The sequence below is a fragment of the Vanessa tameamea genome, chromosome W (assembly GCF_037043105.1).
Source record: "Vanessa tameamea isolate UH-Manoa-2023 chromosome W, ilVanTame1 primary haplotype, whole genome shotgun sequence".
NCBI lineage: Eukaryota > Metazoa > Arthropoda > Insecta > Lepidoptera > Nymphalidae > Vanessa > Vanessa tameamea.
In genome coordinates, this window is record NC_087340.1 from 317,902 (window position 1) to 337,765 (window position 19,864).

Sequence of the window (19,864 nt, forward strand, 5' to 3'; positions counted from 1 at the left end):
GTTTCTAGTTTCTTAGATATATTTTTTTAGTGAAATAATAACTGTAAAAAATAGCACAATCGATGAGAAGTTAGCAATTTTTAGAGATCTGGCTGAGTTAATGTTTTCAAATGATAACGAGCAACCATCTGTACAAAGTTCGAATTCATTTTGCTTTCTAGTTTCTTAGATTTTTTTATTTTTTTTTATTTATAAACACTTTATTGCACACAAAAGACAAAAGATACAGTGTACATAACATTACAAGAACATATAACAAAAAAGAGAAGCGTGCAAAGGCGGTCTTATTGCTTAAAGCAATCTCTTACAGACAACCCTTTAGAGTAAGAATTTGTCTGTGGGAAACGGGATGGTGCAAACAAGCATGTTTTATTCTTAAACAACTAAAAATTAATCTTTAAATAATACAAATAATATATAACAAAATACATATATATAAGTTTAATAAATACATATCTATACTAATATATAAAGCGGAAGAGTTTGTTTGTTTGTTTGTTTAAACGCGCTAATCTCAGGAACTACTGGTCCGATTTGAAAAATTCTTTTTTTGTTGAATAGTCCATTTATAGAGGAAGGCTTTAGGCTATATAACATTACGCTGCGACCAATAGGAGCGCAGCGACAGTGAGAAATGTTGCAAAAACGGGGAAAATTATTCACATTTATGGACTTTCGATGCGTGCGCAGCATAAACGTTTTAAGTTACTCAAAAAATGTGTATAAAAGATATATTCCTCTTTTAATAATAAAAAAAAGTCCGTGACACTATATGTCTATTTGTTAAGAGTGTGCTAGCAGGCGGGGCGCGGCGGCGGATGAGGGGGAGGCGGGTCAGCCCCGCCGCCGCGCTCGCCACTCTCACCCGCGGGTATAGTTCTGCGAAGTAGCAATGCACATAACGACTTAAAAAAATTAACATTCTTAATAGTTAAATTATTTATCAAAATTAGGTTTTGTTATCAGCTTATTTGCTCATTATTTTTTATCGTTTAAAATCGATTACATTTAAATCATAATCTGCTGTAGTTTTAACTTACGATATAAGATAAAATTTCAATGAACATTCCTTCGTACTTTGCAAGTAAACAATTCAAACGTTTCACAGTATAAATAAGGTATAAAAATTACATTACACACGTAAAAAAGTTCAAAATGGCGAGCGATACTTTCACCGATGCAGATTAATCATCACTGAGAAAATAAATTATGCAAATAAGCAAATAGGTGAATATCGTTTAAAATTAGTAGTTCAATATTTCAAGTAATTTCTATTATGTTCAAGCATATTCAACACGGTTGTACTATAATCACCTTATGAAATAATAACACCAAAGGAGAAACAATCTAAACTTCTTATTGTTCGGTTTGTTTATCTTATTACGTTTAAGTTAATATTGTTTGTTTTCAACCGACTTCAAAAAGGAGGAGGTTATCAATTCGTCTGTATTTTTTTTTTTTATATGTTTGTTACCTCATAACTTTTCACTGGATTTTGATAATTTTTTTTTGTTTGAAAGGTAGTGCTTCCCGTGGGGCCCCATTTTAATTTTATCCTGTTACGATGATGGTATCCCTATGAAAACGATATAAGTCTTAAATGTGCATTATGTATGTGCGCGATAAATAGGTGAATAACTCAAAATTGTGCCAACCAATTTTAATGATTCTTTTTTTATTATAAAGGATATACTTCAAGGGTACTATGGTGAAAGTTTGGTAAGGTTCTGAGCATAGGATCCTTGACAAAGTAACGGTACGGAAGGGAACGGAACAATTCTAAGGAGCACGTTAGCGATACTCGGCCGAATCTTTTAGAAACAAAAATTTTGACAAAAAAAACTAACTTAACACTTTAAATCTAACTTAACACAAACCTATGAATAACAAACAATGATCACAATATTTTTTAGATTTATACTATGTAAAATGAAATTAAAAATATTTAGACTATTTAAAAGTCAGCAAAGTTATTACATTAACTTATAGTTAAAATTATTGTTATTTTTGGAGGCGGTGTCAGCCAAGGTAGGTTTGTAAATATATGATATACTCCAAATTTGTAAATCTGGTCTATCGATAAATACACTTCTTCTTGATGTTTTTTTAAACCCTATACGTACATAGTGGTCCTATATAATGACAGAAAATTGGAATCAAAATTGAGTGTTTAAGCAAACATGTCTACCGTCAGGTATTACAATTCATGAACTTTTCTCCTAATCCAAGACAAAGAAAAGTCATTCAGATTTACTATTACATTTCCTGTTGAACGTTTTGTTTGTTTTGGCAGAGTATGAATTTTGTTTGTGATTTATTTATTTACAATTGACTTTTTCTTTTGTCTTACATCCAGATGTCGATACACCTGCATCGAATTGTTAACAAAAAAAAAATTCGCAATCGTACACTATTGTACAATATTTCTTTTATGTTTAAGAAAAGGGTTGTCATAATTGACCGTTTAACAATAAGCAATAAAAACACAGATGTTGGTAATTTATTTAGACAAACTTTACCGGTAATTTTAAGAGGAACTAGAGCAGACATTGTAAGGTCTTGCCTTAAAAGTTCACCGTTATGGAAATTTGTCCATAACTTAAAACTATCTACGAATATGAGAGCACATTTGGGGGGAGGAAGTACAAATTTTCCTTCAAAGTTACTTTTAATAGGAGATGGAAAAGTACCTCATTCTGAAAATAAAATTGAAATTGATCGCGATTTAGGAGAAAAAGTGACTAGCATAGAGGATTTAATATCAAAAGTTTACCCTAATATCGTCGAAATAGAAAATAAAGATTACCAATGGATGTGTCAAAGGGCAATATTGGCGGCGAGCAATAGTAGCGTTGACGAAATTAACGACCTAATTTTAACCAAACTTCCAGGCGATATAACTACCTACCCATCTATTGATAATGTAATGGATCAAGAAGATGCTGTCCATTACACACAATAGTTTCTCAATTCTTTAAACCCGAGCGGCCTTCCACCACATTCCCTGAAGTTAAAAATAGGTGCTGCGATAATTTTTACTCAGAAATCTTAAACCACCAAATTTATGTAACGGGACCCGCCTTCGAGTAAAATTCCTTCGCAATAACGTGATCGTTGCAACAGTTTTGACTGGTCCGGCAATTGGTCAAACAGTGCTTATACCTCGCATCCCAATGATTCCAAATGATTTACCTTTTAATTTTAAAAGAATTCAATTTCCCATTAAGTTATCTTTTGCCGTAACCATTAATAAATCACAGGGCCAAACATTTAAACACGTAGGAATCGATTTACGTCAAGACTGCTTTTCACACGGCCAACTATATGTCGCGTTGTCAAGATCGGGTTGCGGGCAAAATCTGTATGTTCTTCTACCACAAGAAAATAAAACTAAAAATATAATCTACGCTGAAGTACTGTAAAACATATTATTAAATCTTATTGACGATTATAATAACAAAAACCAACGTGAGCAATCAAACGATAATCATGATAGTGTTTCCGACAACTACGCGAACGAAGTCGCGGGCACAGCTAGTGTATTATATATACCAAATAATTATATATATAGCAGAAAGTTATACTAAACATATAGAATAAAAATAAAACTTACGTACATAAAATATAATACTTAATAAATAAATACTAATAGTATGATAATATAGGAAATAGTATTTACGCAGATTGAATAGATAAATAATACTTATGTAACCTATTTTTAAATATATAAATTGACTCAGATTGACGAATATCGGTAGGGAGCGTATTCCATAGCTTTGCAGCTGTCATCGTAAAGGATTCGCTATAGAAGTGGGTATGAGCGACCGGCAGTGACAGTTTGTTGTCAGAGCGTGACCGCAGTTCACGTGGATAGCTGACGTCAGTACCCACAAAACAGAACCGTTCCTTCAAATACGCGGGAAGAAGAGGATTATAGAGGATAGAGTAAAGAAGAGATAACATGTGCAAGTTGCGACGATGTCGAATAGTAAGCCACTTAAGTTGCGCCCGATATTCGGAGACGTGATCAAATTTCCGTAGACCAAAGATGAATTTGATGCAAACGTTCTGTAACCTTTCTAGCTTATTGAGTTGGTCCTCAGTAATGTTTGTGTAACAACAATCTGCGTAGTCCAAAATAGGAAGTAGAAGAGTTTGACATAACGTGATTTTAGTCTTAATGGGCAGAAAGTGTTTCCAACGTTTTAACAAATGAAATGTGGCGAAAACTTTTCTACTGACTTCAGCAACTTGCACAGTCCAGGATAATGTATTATCGATAAGAAGACCAAGGTTTTTAACGGAACTGCTAAGTGACAAAGGCGTATTGTTAAAGATGATCGCAGGTAGGTTGGCGTAATCAACTTTAGTAAGTAGTTTGGAGCTGCCAATAATAATGACCTGCGATTTATCTGGATTTACAAGAAGCCCGCACGTCTTGCTCCAAGTACAAATTTTATGCAATTCCTGGTTCAGCCTCTCAACAGCCCCTCCGATACCTGTTAAGGGAGCAGAAACGTAGACCTGCAAGTCGTCAGCATAAAGATGAAAGGAAGACGAGAGGAGATGGGATACAGTATTAATAAAAATGGAAAATAAAAGTGGAGAGAGGACACTGCCTTGAGGAACACCAGATGAGAGAGATTGGAGGCTGGATAATTTATTATTAATCCGTACACATTGCTGACGACCAAACAGGTTGCTACGAAACCACTCACATGCATCGGAAGAGATATTAATCGACCGAAGCACTGCCAGCAGGAGATCTAAATCAACCGTATTGAACGCATTACTGAAGTCCAATAATGCCAGGATACTAACATGTCTGTTGTCCATGTTAAAACGTATATCGTCGCATACTTTAAGTAGGGCAGTAGTAGTACTATGACCTCTCCGAAATCCTGATTGGAAATCAGAGAGTACATTGTACTCTGCTAGATACTTTGTTAATTGAAGATGGACAATACGTTCTAACACTTTAGACAGAAATGGAAGGATAGATATTGGACGAAAGTGAAAGAAAGATATGGGATTTTTGTTTTTGGGAATAGGAAGGATATAAGCTAAACGCCAAGTGGAAGGGAATTCATTATGGTCAAGGTAGAAATTGAAAATGTGAAATAATATAGGGAGAACATAATCTAACACAGCAAGTATCATTCTACGGTTGATTCCATCACATCCCGTGGCATCGGATCTTATTGCAAGGATGTTGGCCTTAACGTCACTAGCAGTAATTGGGGAAAAGTGAAAAGAGGGTCTGTTAGGAATAGGCAAGGATCTAAAATGATTTAAAGTACTAATTATATCACTGTTGTTCATTAGGACAGTACTAGCAAAAAATCCGTTCAGAGCATTGAGATCAACAGTATGAGGGATCCTGGATGCTTGTCGTCCAATACCTAGAGATTGTAGGAATTTCCATGTCTGAGAAGAATTGCTGTTCTCAATCTTATCTTGTATATATTTACGTTGAGCATCTCTACATACTTTACGGCACCGATTACGTAAACTCTTATATTTCACGAGGTTGTCAATAGTTGGGTTTAATTTAAATTTTGATTTAGCTCTGTCACGCTTCTTCATTAACTTCCGAATGTCCTGAGATAACCAAGGTGCAGGTAGGTGTTTGAGCTTGATGGGACGGAAAGGAGCATGTTTATCGAAGAGATCATTTAGAGAGGAGTTAAAAAGTTCAAGTTTCTCATCGATAGTAGAAGCGTTTAAAATTGAGTCCCAATTGATAGCACTAAGATCCTGCATAAATTTTTCGTTGTCAAAATGTTTGAAGCTTCGACGCATGACCACAGTGGGTTTAACTTTCGGCGGACGTACTTTGTACGACAGATATATTAGGTCATGGTACGAAAAGGCTTCAGTTCAGTTCAGGCTTAGTTGTCCGTGAATTTCAACATGCTCCAAGGATGAAACAAAGGATAGGTCAAGTTGGCTTGGGATGCAGTTGGGAAAGTAATGAGTGGCATTGGATGGGAGAAAATTTAAATTGGAGCTATTAATTATGTTCAATAAGCGCTTGGCACGAGCGTCATTTTTGATAAGGCAGGTATTGAAGTCGCCCATAATAATAGCATGGTTAACATTAGGCAAGGAATTTTCCAATAGACTTTCGAACGTGTCGAAGTAGTCTATGTGGAGCGAAGGACTGTAAAAAACACCGAGTAGTACCTTAATGTGTCCAAATATAACCTCAATGAGTATGTGCTCGGCGGATTCAGAGTATTGGGAATCGGATTTATTCAGGATAGTGAAAGGAATGTGGTTACGTAAATAAATAGCAACTCCTCCGCCTCCTTTTCCAGTTCGATCATTGCGGATAAGATGAAAGTTAGGTAATGAGAAGGAGGAAGAAGGAAGAGATGGCTCGAGGAATGTTTCGGAGATAAGGATAGCGTGAATATTAGAGTTGCCAAAGGAAGATAAGAGATCAGGATAGTGAGCTGGAATACTCTGCGCATTCAAATGAACAACATTAAAATTTTTTGGGAAAAGAGAGAAGGTTGAATCAAGAGAAGAGGAAAGCGGGATGTAAGTACTATGAAAACTGTCAGCCGAAGAGGAAAGTGATACAAAAGTGTTATCATCGTCTGAGTCAATATTCAGATCGATATTATTAATACTCATACTAAATAAATATAAATATATATATATATATATAATAAATATATTTAAAAATAATATATATGTATATTTAAACAAATGTATATAACCCGTAAAAGCTAATTTTATCAGACAAAAACTTACACTTACCAGCACTAACACAAGTTGGTCATAGTTAAATGCATGAAATAGAACAAAAACAGTGCAAACAGCAACACCAAAGCATAGCAAAAACATAAAAAAAAAAAAAAAAACATTTAGGCACAAAAATCAATCAAAGGATAGATAATAATGAAATCTCCTCGCTTAGTAGTTAGGTATATTCAGCGAATATTTAAACAATATGACATTTAAACATTTAAACACATGACAAGTGCTTAAAATGAAAACAAATAGGTATTGATAAAAAACAAATAAATTAAGTTACATTAATTTACAAAATATATATCTATGTTTTATCAAGAAATAACAGTAGATATATGGTATCCATATTTCTGCTTAAAACGGAACGCTTTTGTTTATGGCTCAATATTTGTTTACTCTGTAATCTCATTTGTCAGTTTGACCTTTGAGTTTGACAATCATTATAATGAATGTCGGTATCGGTAAATAAATAAAAGAATTGTGTTCGATAAATTATATCGCGCTTTTTTCGCTTGCGTTAGCGTTGGTTAACACACGTGTTAAGAGATTTTGAGTGTTTTCGTTTTGTTTTGTAGTATATTTTATTGTTAATAGTGCTTTAGTTGGTAGTTGGGTTAAGTGGTGTTAGTAATATTTGTAAATCTTGTGAGTATTTAACGTGTTTTAATATTTTTTAGCTTCTAAGTTTTATAATGGAGGTTGATCCTCCTCCTGATCCCCCTGATGCCACCTGGGGCTCAATAGAGCCTGTTCCCGATACTCTATCTCCTCCCTCTGTACCTGTTTCCCGAAAACGCCTCGGTAATGATTCCATTAATTCCGATTCCAATGTCAAAAAAACCATAATTAATCCTAGTTCAGCAAATCCCTCAATACAAACGATTTACACTCATCCATCCTTCTCTGAAGGCCCTAAAATGTATTCCGACGATGACAAGGGTCCTTTCATCGTTCATGTGTCCCGGGAAGTATCTGACCCAGCTTCAGGAACTACTATACGGGCAATTAAATTCGGACAATTCCTGCACACTCATAAAATTAAGAGTATTATTAACGATGGTGTTAAGAACATAGGCCATAACAAAATTTCAATTGAATTTTCAACAGCTCAAGCAGCAAACACCTTTCTAGTTAATCCTATTGTTGAAATGTGCAAGTATAAAGCTACTGTACCGACTTTTAATGTAACTAGAATGGGATTGATTAAGGGTATTCCCGTGGACTGGTCGATGGAAGAACTGGCAATGTCACTTGAGCTTCCCACTGGATGTGGTGAAGTTATGAAAATAAGACGCCTGAATAGAAAGACAATTGCTGACAGTGTAACTACATGGGTTCCTACCCAATCTGTTGTAATTACATTGAGAGGTCAAATACTTCCTTCAAAAGTGTATTCCTACCATACGTCCCTTCCAGTAGAAACTTATAAACTTCCCACTATCCAATGCCTTAATTGCTGCCGTTATGGTCATATTAAAACTCAGTGTCGATCTCAACCTAGGTGTTTTAAGTGCTCCAAATCCCACACAGGTGAGTCTTGTAGTGTAAGTAAGGATAACGCCACTTGCTTACATTGCTCTGGTAACCATTTTACAACAGACAAGGATTGTCCAGAGTTTTCTCGCCAACAATCGATCAAAATTGTTATGTCTCAGGACAACATTTCATACATTGAAGCATCCTCTCGGTTCCCTCCTGTACGTAGATCCTATGCAGAGATTGCAAAGGAGATGTTTACCCCTCCCACATATTCTCCAATTCTCCCTAGTCAACCTATCCCTTCAACTACCAGGTCCTATCGGAAGACTGTTATCAGTACTCCTCGCCCAAGATCACCTCTTGGGAAAGGGTATGATAAACAGGCCCATCAATCGATCGTTAGTAATTGTCCCTCTACTGCTCCTAATGGTTGTGCTCTCAACCAAAACACTCCTAACCCTCTTAATAACAATCCCAACTTCTTAGAAATGCTAACTAAGATACTTCTTAGTATTATCTCAACATGTAATGATATCCCCTTACCGTCCAACGTTGCTCAAGACTTATGTCAGTTATTCTCCATCCTTCACAATGGCCCCAATCAGCTTCCTTCAATGGAACTGCAAAAGCGTCCGGCCTAAAAAACATGAACTCCTCTCTCTAATAAACCTCCATAAACCTGTCATTATTGCCATCTCTGAAACATGGTTGATCCCTGGATCCCGATTCCGGGTCCCAGGCTTCTCCTGTTTGAGGGATGACAGAAGTGATGGTTATGCTGGGAGTGCCATTTTCGTTCGGCACTCCCTTCCCTTCTCCCAAATTCCTTTATCCCTTCCCAGCCAGCATGTTAATGCTGTTGCTGTTAGAGCCCTTAACATCTCTTTTCTTTCCCTGTATATTCCTCATCCCAATCCAGCTTTAATTCCTGATATATCTGCCATCATTTCCTCTCTCCCTAGTCCTATCCTAGTCATGGGGGATTTTAACGCCCATCACACCGCCTGGGGTTCACATTTCTGTGACCCATTTGCTCTCTTGTTGATGGACATATTTGATGATGCAAACCTCTGCATCCTCAATAATGGCTCACCAACATTACGCCTTAATTCTGTTGACCCTTCCTCAAATACTCCTTCTGAGTGGCTTAACAATTTCGCTGATAAGCTTGCCCCCCCATTTGTCCCTTATGAGGACAGTTTTCTAAATTCTACGCCAGCATCCACATCCACTTTGGATGAAATGGATGCCCCCTTTTCTTTTTCCAAACTTCAATGTGCGTTAAATGGTTTATCTGATTCTACTCCTGGGGAAGACGGCGTTCCTTACTCTTTTATTTGTAAAAAAAATGTTTTTTAAACATAATTAACTCGGTTTTTATCAAAGGAATCGTCCCGCAATCTTGGAAGACACAAATTGTTATCCCGATCCTTAAACCGGGTAAGAACCCTTCGGATTGCAACTCATATAGACCGATAGCTTTATCATCAACTTTGGCAAAGATCACTGAACATCTGTTGAAGAACCGCCTGGAATGGTTAATGGAAAGCAGAAATATACTTGCTCCCTCCCAATTTGGCTTTCGGAAGGGGTTGAGCACCATTGATAATCTAAGCATACTCACAACAGACATTCGAATTGCCTTTGCTAAAGGAGAGTACCTTGTGGGAATCTTTCTAGATATATCTTCTGCATATGATAATGTACTTCTTCCGTTACTCAGGCAGAAAATGCAACAGCTGAGTATTCCACCGAGGATAGTTCATCTCATATGTAATCTGTTAACTTGCAGATCAATAACGGTTAGACACCAACATCTCTCTCTTCCCCCCAGACTTGTCTGGAAAGGTCTTCCTCAAGGCTCAGTACTCAGTCCTCTGCTTTACAGCATATACACCTATGATCTCGATTTGTCTGTTAACAATTTTTGTAACATTCTCCAGTATGCTGATGACACTGTTTTGTATTATAGATCTAGCTCCATTGAAAATTTAACATTTCGATTAAACTCTGCTTTGCATTACTTATCCCAATGGCTCTCTGACCATGGCTTATCGCTATCGATAGCCAAAAGTCAAGCAGTGGTATTTACTAAAAAAAGACGTATACCTACCTTTAATTTGTTTTATGAGGGTCAGCGCATTAACTTTGTAGACAAAACAAAATTTCTTGGTATTATTCTCGATCACCGACTGAACGGAATTTCACACTCTGACTATTTAGCCAAGAAATGTGAAAAATCAATTAATGCCCTTAGAGCAGTATCTGGAGTTTGGTGGGGAGCTCACCCTTATACATTGAAGCTGATCTATAACGCAATAGTTCGTAGTCATTTGGACTATGGACTGTTTGTTCTAGATCCATTCAATAAATCAGCTTCAGAAAAATTAAACAAAATTCAATTTAAATGTTTGCGCATAATCTTGGGTGCGATGAAATCCACTCCTACTAATGCTCTGCAGGTTGAGTGTGTTGACCCTCCTCTACATATAAGGAGGCAATACTTATGTGACCGCTTTATCATCAAATTGTTACAGCTATTTTCCCATCCTCTATTGGCCCGATTAAACAAATTATCCCACCTTTACAACCCAGACAGACCGAAATCTTCATTCCTATTAAACAGTTTCCTCAAGTATACCAACCTCCCTCATCCCCTTACCACTTTTCCCTCTAATCCTCTTTTTTCCACCTCCTTTAAAGCTCTTATTTATAATACCCCCGTTATTACAAACCTTGGTCTTATAAAAGGTTCCCCTGATACTAGTGTCCAATTTCAAAAAATGTTTCATCAAAATTGGCCAAATCACCTCCCTATATATACTGATGCCTCTAAACTCTCACCGACCGGCTGCGTTGGCGCAGCTTGTTGGATACCGAAATATAAAATAGCCCTTTTATTTAAATGCCCCCCTGAAACCTCTATATTTTCCGGTGAGGCCATTGCTTTACTGGAAGCTATTATGTATGCCCAGTCACACAACATACAACAATCAGTTATTTTATGTGACTCATTAAGCTGTCTGTTGGCCATTAAAGAAAATCCTTTTCGTAGCAAATTAAGACTTTCTATCGTTTTTAAGATCAGAGAGGCTCTGTTGTCCTGTCACCAACAAGGCCTTCAGGTTTAGCTGGTCTGGATTCCAAGTCATTCCGGTATTATTGGAAATGAGATGGCTGACTCATATGCTAAGATTGCTATCCAATCTGGTTCATCTGAGCATTTTGTCAATTCCTCTCGAGACCTGCTCACTCTTGCGAAAGCTCAAATGGTTAAATCCTGGAATGCTTTTTGGATTTCATCAAAATCGGTTAAAGGTAAGTATTATTCGGCGTTACAACCTGAAATTCCGAGGCGACCTTGGTTTTCACTTCACAGGCACGCTGACCGTTGGGTCACATCCACTATCTGTCGGTTACGCCTCGGCCATTCTTGCACACCTACCCACCTAGCAAAGATAAGAGTTCGAGATCACTCGCTGTGTGAATGTGGCCTAGACGAAGGTTCCGCTACCCACATCCTGTTCCTTTGTCCTAAACTTCTTCATCCCATTTACGACGTTCTCCCTCCTAAAGTTCCTCGTCCTATAAATGTTGAATGTTTGTTGACGTTTGTGTTTAGTCCATTTTGTTCTTTTTTGTGTAAATATATTAAATGTAATAAAATTAAGTTGTGAATAGTCCAATTGAGTGATATATCTTATTATATATAGTTTAGAATACTAACAATTATTTGTAATTTATCCTATTATTAACCCTTAATGTTTGTGTTGTTCTAGGTTACGGATTAACAAGGAAATTACTACTACTATACTTGGCTTTAAAATTTAATTGAGTTTGTTATCTCACCCATACCGATCAATCTCATTCGTGTCTTCTCCATCCTACGTGACATTGGCGAAATAATCTGTGCCCTGTCGGCACAACTAAAAGCCATTAAACTAAGAATTGAATTGAATAACATAAAACAAAATAAAAGAAAGTATTACTTTTTGACGGTTCTTTTTGGCCTGATGTTGGAGATTTTCAAGTCTTTTGATGCCAGAGTGCCGCAGCTAGTAGAAGCAGTAGGAGTAGTGTTTACCTCTGTGATGTCGGTGGATGAAGTTAAGGACTTTAATTCAGCCATCGTAGAAATCCTCTTCTTAGTGCCATGTGACTCTAAAACTACCACAGTGCCGTTCCTAGTCCAGCACTTTGTGATCCCGAATCGCTGACGAGCCGCAACAAAAACCTCATGACGTTCTTTAGTGAGGAATTCAGATATAGTAATACCAGTATTCCTCAAATTGGTTTTACTGAACCAGACCTTATTTCTAAGGTCAATATCTCGGAATTTGATAAGAACGGCACGTGGCTTGTCAGAGCTGGAGCGGCCGAGACGGTGACAACGGCTTATATCTTCCACTTTCAATTCGGGGATTTTTAGATGTTCAGAAAGAATCTTAACGGTACCTGACACCAATTTTTCTGATTTGCTTTCCTGAATGCCGTGGACAAGAAGAATTTTTCTACGGGATTTCATTTCTAACTCATCATACTTGCCAGCCAAAAGCCCAAGTTGTAACTGAAGCCCCTCTAGAGCACCCATAACAAAACTTCTGAAGACACTGAATTGAGCCGCAATATTGGAAGTAGGACTTGTGGCCGGGATGGAAGCACTTTGAAGATTTTTTTGAAACTCGGCCATTTTATTATCAAAGTGATCTCTGAGTTCAAATATTGTGTGTTTCAAGGACTCCATTGTTCTGCTGCTGTTGTATTGTTTGAACAATTGGAAGAATTTTATGAAAATTTTTATTGTGAATGCGATAGGCGTTTAGTGTAGACTATAATTGTTGTCATTAAAGGAATGTAATACTGGTAAGTGACAAGACTTTCACAGCATATTTCTCATTAATTTAATTAAATAAAACGAGAGCATTAAAAAACATGAGTTCACTTATTTTACACCTACCCGCCTAGATATATTTTTTTAATGAAATAATAACTGTAAAAAATAGCACAATCGATGAGAAGTTAGCAATTTTTAGAGATCTGGCTGAGTTAATGTTTTCAGATGATAACGAGCAACCATCTGTACAAAGTTCGAATTCATTTTGGTTTCTAGTTTCTTAGATATATTTTTTTAGTGAAATAATAACTGTAAAAAATAGCACAATCGATGAGAAGTTAGCAATTTTTAGAGATCTGGCTGAGTTAATGTTTTCAAATGATAACGAGCAACCATCTGTACAAAGTTCGAATTCATTTTGGTTTCTAGTTTCTTAGATATATTTTTTTAATGAAATAATAACTGTAAAAAATAGCACAATCGATGAGAAGTTAGCAATTTTTAGCGATCTGGCTCAGTTAATGTTTTCAAATGAGAACTAGCAACCATCTGTACAAAGTTCGAATTCATTTTGGCTTCTAGTTTCTTAGATATATTTTTTTAGTGAAATAATAACTGTAAAAATAGCACAATCGATGAGAAGTTAGCAATTTTTAGAGATCTGGCTGAGTTAATGTTTTCAAATGAGAACTAGCAACCATCTGTACAAAGTTCGAATTCATTTTGCTTTCTAGTTTCTTAGATATATTTTTTTAGTGAAATAATAACTGTAAAAAATAGCACAATCGATGAGAAGTTAGCAATTTTTAGAGATCTGGCTGAGTTAATGTTTTCAAATGATAACGAGCAACCATCTGTACAAAGTTCGAATTCATTTTGGTTTCTAGTTTCTTAGATATATTTTTTTAATGAAATAATAACTGTAAAAAATAGCACAATCGATGAGAAGTTAGCAATTTTTAGCGATCTGGCTCAGTTAATGTTTTCAAATGAGAACTAGCAACCATCTGTACAAAGTTCGAATTCATTTTGGCTTCTAGTTTCTTAGATATATTTTTTTAGTGAAATAATAACTGTAAAAATAGCACAATCGATGAGAAGTTAGCAATTTTTAGAGATCTGGCTGAGTTAATGTTTTCAAATGAGAACTAGCAACCATCTGTACAAAGTTCGAATTCATTTTGCTTTCTAGTTTCTTAGATATATTTTTTTAGTGAAATAATAACTAAAAAATAGCACAATCGATGAGAAGTTAGCAATTTTTAGAGATCTGGCTGAGTTAATGTTTTCAAATGATAACGAGCAACCATTTGTACAAAGTTCGAATTCATTTTGCTTTCTAGTTTCTTAGATATATTTTTTTAATGAAATAATAACTGTAAAAAATAGCACAATCGATGAGAAGTTAGCAATTTTTAGAGATCTGGCTGAGTTAATGTTTTCAAATGATAACGAGCAACCATCTGTACAAAGTTCGAATTCAGTTTGGTTTCTAGTTTCTTAAATATTTTCTTTAAATGAAAAAATAACTGTAAAAAAAGCATAATCGATGAGAAGTTAGCAATTTTTAGAGATCGTGCTCAGTTAATGTTTTCAAATGAGAACTAGCAACCATCTGTACAAAGTTCGAATTCATTTTGCTTTCTAGTTTCTTAGATATTTTTTTTAAATGAAATAATAACTGTAAAAAATAGAATAATCGATGAGAAGTTATCATATTTTGAGAGATCTGGCTCAGTTAATGTTTTCAAATGATAACGAGCAACCATCTGTACAAAGTTCGAATTCAGTTTGGTTTCTAGTTTCTTAAATATTGTCCTTAAATGAAAAAATAACTGTAAAAATAGCATAATCGATGAGAAGTTATCATATTTTGAGAGATCTGGCTCAGTTAATGTTTTCAAATGATAACGAGCAACCATCTGTACAAAGTTCGAATTCATTTTGGTTTCTAGTTTCTTAAATATTTTCTTTAAATGAAAAAATAACTGTAAAAAAAGCATAATCGATGAGAAGTTATCATATTTTGAGAGATCTGGCTCAGTTAATGTTTTCAAATGATAACGAGCAACCATTTGTACAAAGTTCGAATTCATTTTGCTTTCTAGTTTCTTAGATATATTTTTTTAATGAAATAATAACTGTAAAAAATAGCACAATCGATGAGAAGTTAGCAATTTTTAGAGATCTGGCTGAGTTAATGTTTTCAAATGATAACGAGCAACCATCTGTACAAAGTTCGAATTCAGTTTGGTTTCTAGTTTCTTAAATATTTTCTTTAAATGAAAAAATAACTGTAAAAAAGCATAATCGATGAGAAGTTAGCAATTTTTAGAGATCGTGCTCAGTTAATGTTTTCAAATGAGAACTAGCAACCATCTGTACAAAGTTCGAATTCATTTTGCTTTCTAGTTTCTTAGATATTTTTTTTAAATGAAATAATAACTGTAAAAAATAGCATAATCGATGAGAAGTTATCATATTTTGAGAGATCTGGCTCAGTTAATGTTTTCAAATGATAACGAGCAACCATCTGTACAAAGTTCGAATTCAGTTTGGTTTCTAGTTTCTTAAATATTTTCTTTAAATGAAAAAATAACTGTAAAAAAAGCATAATCGATGAGAAGTTAGCAATTTTTAGAGATCGTGCTCAGTTAATGTTTTCAAATGAGAACTAGCAACCATCTGTACAAAGTTCGAATTCATTTTGCTTTCTAGTTTCTTAGATATTTTTTTTAAATGAAATAATAACTGTAAAAAATAGCATAATCGATGAGAAGTTATCATATTTTGAGAGATCTGGCTCAGTTAATGTTTTCAAATGATAACGAGCAACCATCTGTACAAAATTCGAATTCAGTTTGGTTTCTAGTTTCTTAAATATTGTCCTTAAATGAAAAAATAACTGTAAAAATAGCATAATCGATGAGAAGTTATCATATTTTGAGAGATCTGGCTCAGTTAATGTTTTCAAATGATAACGAGCAACCATCTGTACAAAGTTCGAATTCATTTTGGTTTCTAGTTTCTTAAATATTTTCTTTAAATGAAAAAATAACTGTAAAAAAAGCATAATCGATGAGAAGTTATCATATTTTGAGAGATCTGGCTCAGTTAATGTTTTCAAATGATAACGAGCAACCATCTGTACAAAGTTCTAATTCATTTTGGTTTCTAGTTTCTTAGATATATTTTTTTAGTGAAATAATAACTGTAAAAAATAGCACAATCGATGAGAAGTTAGCAATTTTTAGAGATCTGGCTGAGTTAATGTTTTCAAATGATAACGAGCAACCATCTGTACAAAGTTCGAATTCATTTTGCTTTCTAGTTTCTTAGATATATTTTTTTAATGAAATAATAACTGTAAAAAATAGCACAATCGATGAGAAGTTAGCAATTTTTAGAGATCTGGCTGAGTTAATGTTTTCAAATGATAACGAGCAACCATCTGTACAAAGTTCGAATTCAGTTTGGTTTCTAGTTTCTTAAATATTTTCTTTAAATGAAAAAATAACTGTAAAAAAAGCATAATCGATGAGAAGTTAGCAATTTTTAGAGATCGTGCTCAGTTAATGTTTTCAAATGAGAACTAGCAACCATCTGTACAAAGTTCGAATTCATTTTGCTTTCTAGTTTCTTAGATATTTTTTTTAAATGAAATAATAACTGTAAAAAATAGCATAATCGATGAGAAGTTATCATATTTTGAGAGATCTGGCTCAGTTAATGTTTTCAAATGATAACGAGCAACCATCTGTACAAAGTTCGAATTCAGTTTGGTTTCTAGTTTCTTAAATATTTTCTTTAAATGAAAAAATTACTGTAAAAAAAGCATAATCGATGAGAAGTTAGCAATTTTTAGAGATCGTGCTCAGTTAATGTTTTCAAATGAGAACTAGCAACCATCTGTACAAAGTTCGAATTCATTTTGCTTTCTAGTTTCTTAGATATTTTTTTTAAATGAAATAATAACTGTAAAAAATAGCATAATCGATGAGAAGTTATCATATTTTGAGAGATCTGGCTCAGTTAATGTTTTCAAATGATAACGAGCAACCATCTGTACAAAATTCGAATTCAGTTTGGTTTCTAGTTTCTTAAATATTGTCCTTAAATGAAAAAATAACTGTAAAAATAGCATAATCGATGAGAAGTTATCATATTTTGAGAGATCTGGCTCAGTTAATGTTTTCAAATGATAACGAGCAACCATCTGTACAAAGTTCGAATTCATTTTGGTTTCTAGTTTCTTAAATATTTTCTTTAAATGAAAAAATAACTGTAAAAAAAGCATAATCGATGAGAAGTTATCATATTTTGAGAGATCTGGCTCAGTTAATGTTTTCAAATGATAACGAGCAACCATCTGTACAAAGTTCTAATTCATTTTGGTTTCTAGTTTCTTAGATATATTTTTTTAGTGAAATAATAACTGTAAAAAATAGCACAATCGATGAGAAGTTAGCAATTTTTAGAGATCTGGCTGAGTTAATGTTTTCAAATGATAACGAGCAACCATCTGTACAAAGTTCGAATTCATTTTGCTTTCTAGTTTCTTAGATATATTTTTTTAATGAAATAATAACTGTAAAAAATAGCACAATCGATGAGAAGTTAGCAATTTTTAGAGATCTGGCTGAGTTAATGTTTTCAGATGATAACGAGCAACCATCTGTACAAAGTTCGAATTCATTTTGCTTTCTAGTTTCTTAGATATATTTTTTTAGTGAAATAATAACTGTAAAAAATAGCACAATCGATGAGAAGTTAGCAATTTTTAGAGATCTGGCTGAGTTAATGTTTTCAAATGATAACGAGCAACCATCTGTACAAAGTTCGAATTCATTTTGCTTTCTAGTTTCTTAGATATATTTTTTTAATGAAATAATAACTGTAAAAAATAGCACAATCGATGAGAAGTTAGCAATTTTTAGAGATCTGGCTGAGTTAATGTTTTCAAATGATAACGAGCAACCATCTGTACAAAGTTCGAATTCAGTTTGGTTTCTAGTTTCTTAAATATTTTCTTTAAATGAAAAAATAACTGTAAAAAAAGCATAATCGATGAGAAGTTAGCAATTTTTAGAGATCGTGCTCAGTTAATGTTTTCAAATGAGAACTAGCAACCATCTGTACAAAGTTCGAATTCATTTTGCTTTCTAGTTTCTTAGATATTTTTTTTAAATGAAATAATAACTGTAAAAAATAGCAGAATCGATGAGAAGTTATCATATTTTGAGAGATCTGGCTCAGTTAATGTTTTCAAATGATAACGAGCAACCATCTGTACAAAGTTCTAATTCATTTTGGTTTCTAGTTTCTTAGATATATTTTTTTAGTGAAATAATAACTGTAAAAAATAGCACAATCGATGAGAAGTTAGCAATTTTCAGAGATCTGGCTGAGTTAATGTTTTCAAATGATAACGAGCAACCATCTGTACAAAGTTCGAATTCATTTTGGTTTCTAGTTTCTTAGATATATTTTTTTAGTGAAATAATAACTGTAAAAAATAGCACAATCGATGAGAAGTTAGCAATTTTTAGAGATCTGGCTGAGTTAATGTTTTCAAATGATAACGAGCAACCATCTGTACAAAGTTCGAATTCATTTTGCTTTCTAGTTTCTTAGATATATTTTTTTAATGAAATAATAACTGTAAAAAATAGCACAATCGATGAGAAGTTAGCAATTTTTAGAGATCTGGCTGAGTTAATGTTTTCAAATGATAACGAGCAACCATCTGTACAAAGTTCGAATTCAGTTTGGTTTCTAGTTTCTTAAATATTTTCTTTAAATGAAAAAATAACTGTAAAAAAAGCATAATCGATGAGAAGTTAGCAATTTTTAGAGATCGTGCTCAGTTAATGTTTTCAAATGAGAACTAGCAACCATCTGTACAAAGTTCGAATTCATTTTGCTTTCTAGTTTCTTAGATATTTTTTTTAAATGAAATAATAACTGTAAAAAATAGCAGAATCGATGAGAAGTTATCATATTTTGAGAGATCTGGCTCAGTTAATGTTTTCAAATGATAACGAGCAACCATCTGTACAAAGTTCGAATTCATTTTGGTTTCTAGTTTCTTAGATATATTTTTTTAGTGAAATAATAACTGTAAAAAATAGCACAATCGATGAGAAGTTAGCAATTTTTAGAGATCTGGCTGAGTTAATGTTTTCAAATGATAACGAGCAACCATCTGTACAAAGTTCGAATTCAGTTTGGTTTCTAGTTTCTTAAATATTTTCTTTAAATGAAATAATAACTGTAAAAAATAGCATAATCGATGAGAAGTTATCATATTTTGAGAGATCTGGCTGAGTTAATGTTTTCAAATGATAACGAGCAACCATCTGTACAAAGTTCGAATTCAGTTTGGTTTCTAGTTTCTTAAATATTTTCTTTAAATGAAAAAATAACTGTAAAAAAAGCATAATCGATGAGAAGTTAGCAATTTTTAGAGATCGTGCTCAGTTAATGTTTTCAAATGAGAACTAGCAACCATCTGTACAAAGTTCGAATTCATTTTGCTTTCTAGTTTCTTAGATATTTTTTTTAAATGAAATAATAACTGTAAAAAATAGCATAATCGATGAGAAGTTATCATATTTTGAGAGATCTGGCTCAGTTAATGTTTTCAAATGATAACGAGCAACCATCTGTACAAAGTTCGAATTCAGTTTGGTTTCTAGTTTCTTAGATATATTTTTTTAGTGAAATAATAACTGTAAAAATAGCACAATCGATGAGAAGTTAGCAATTTTTAGAGATCTGGCTGAGTTA

At 34.0% G+C, this 19,864-nt stretch overlaps 1 long non-coding RNA gene across 1 annotated transcript; it reads left to right on the forward strand.

Moving 5' to 3' along the window:
• The first annotated feature begins 7,255 nt into the window (after nucleotides 1-7,255).
• On the forward strand, nucleotides 7,256-12,202 carry LOC113402846 (uncharacterized). The gene is made up of 2 exons (XR_010309853.1): nucleotides 7,256-7,407; nucleotides 12,021-12,202. It is a non-coding gene; the product is annotated as an uncharacterized LOC113402846 (long non-coding RNA).
• The last annotated feature ends 7,662 nt before the right edge of the window (nucleotides 12,203-19,864 follow it).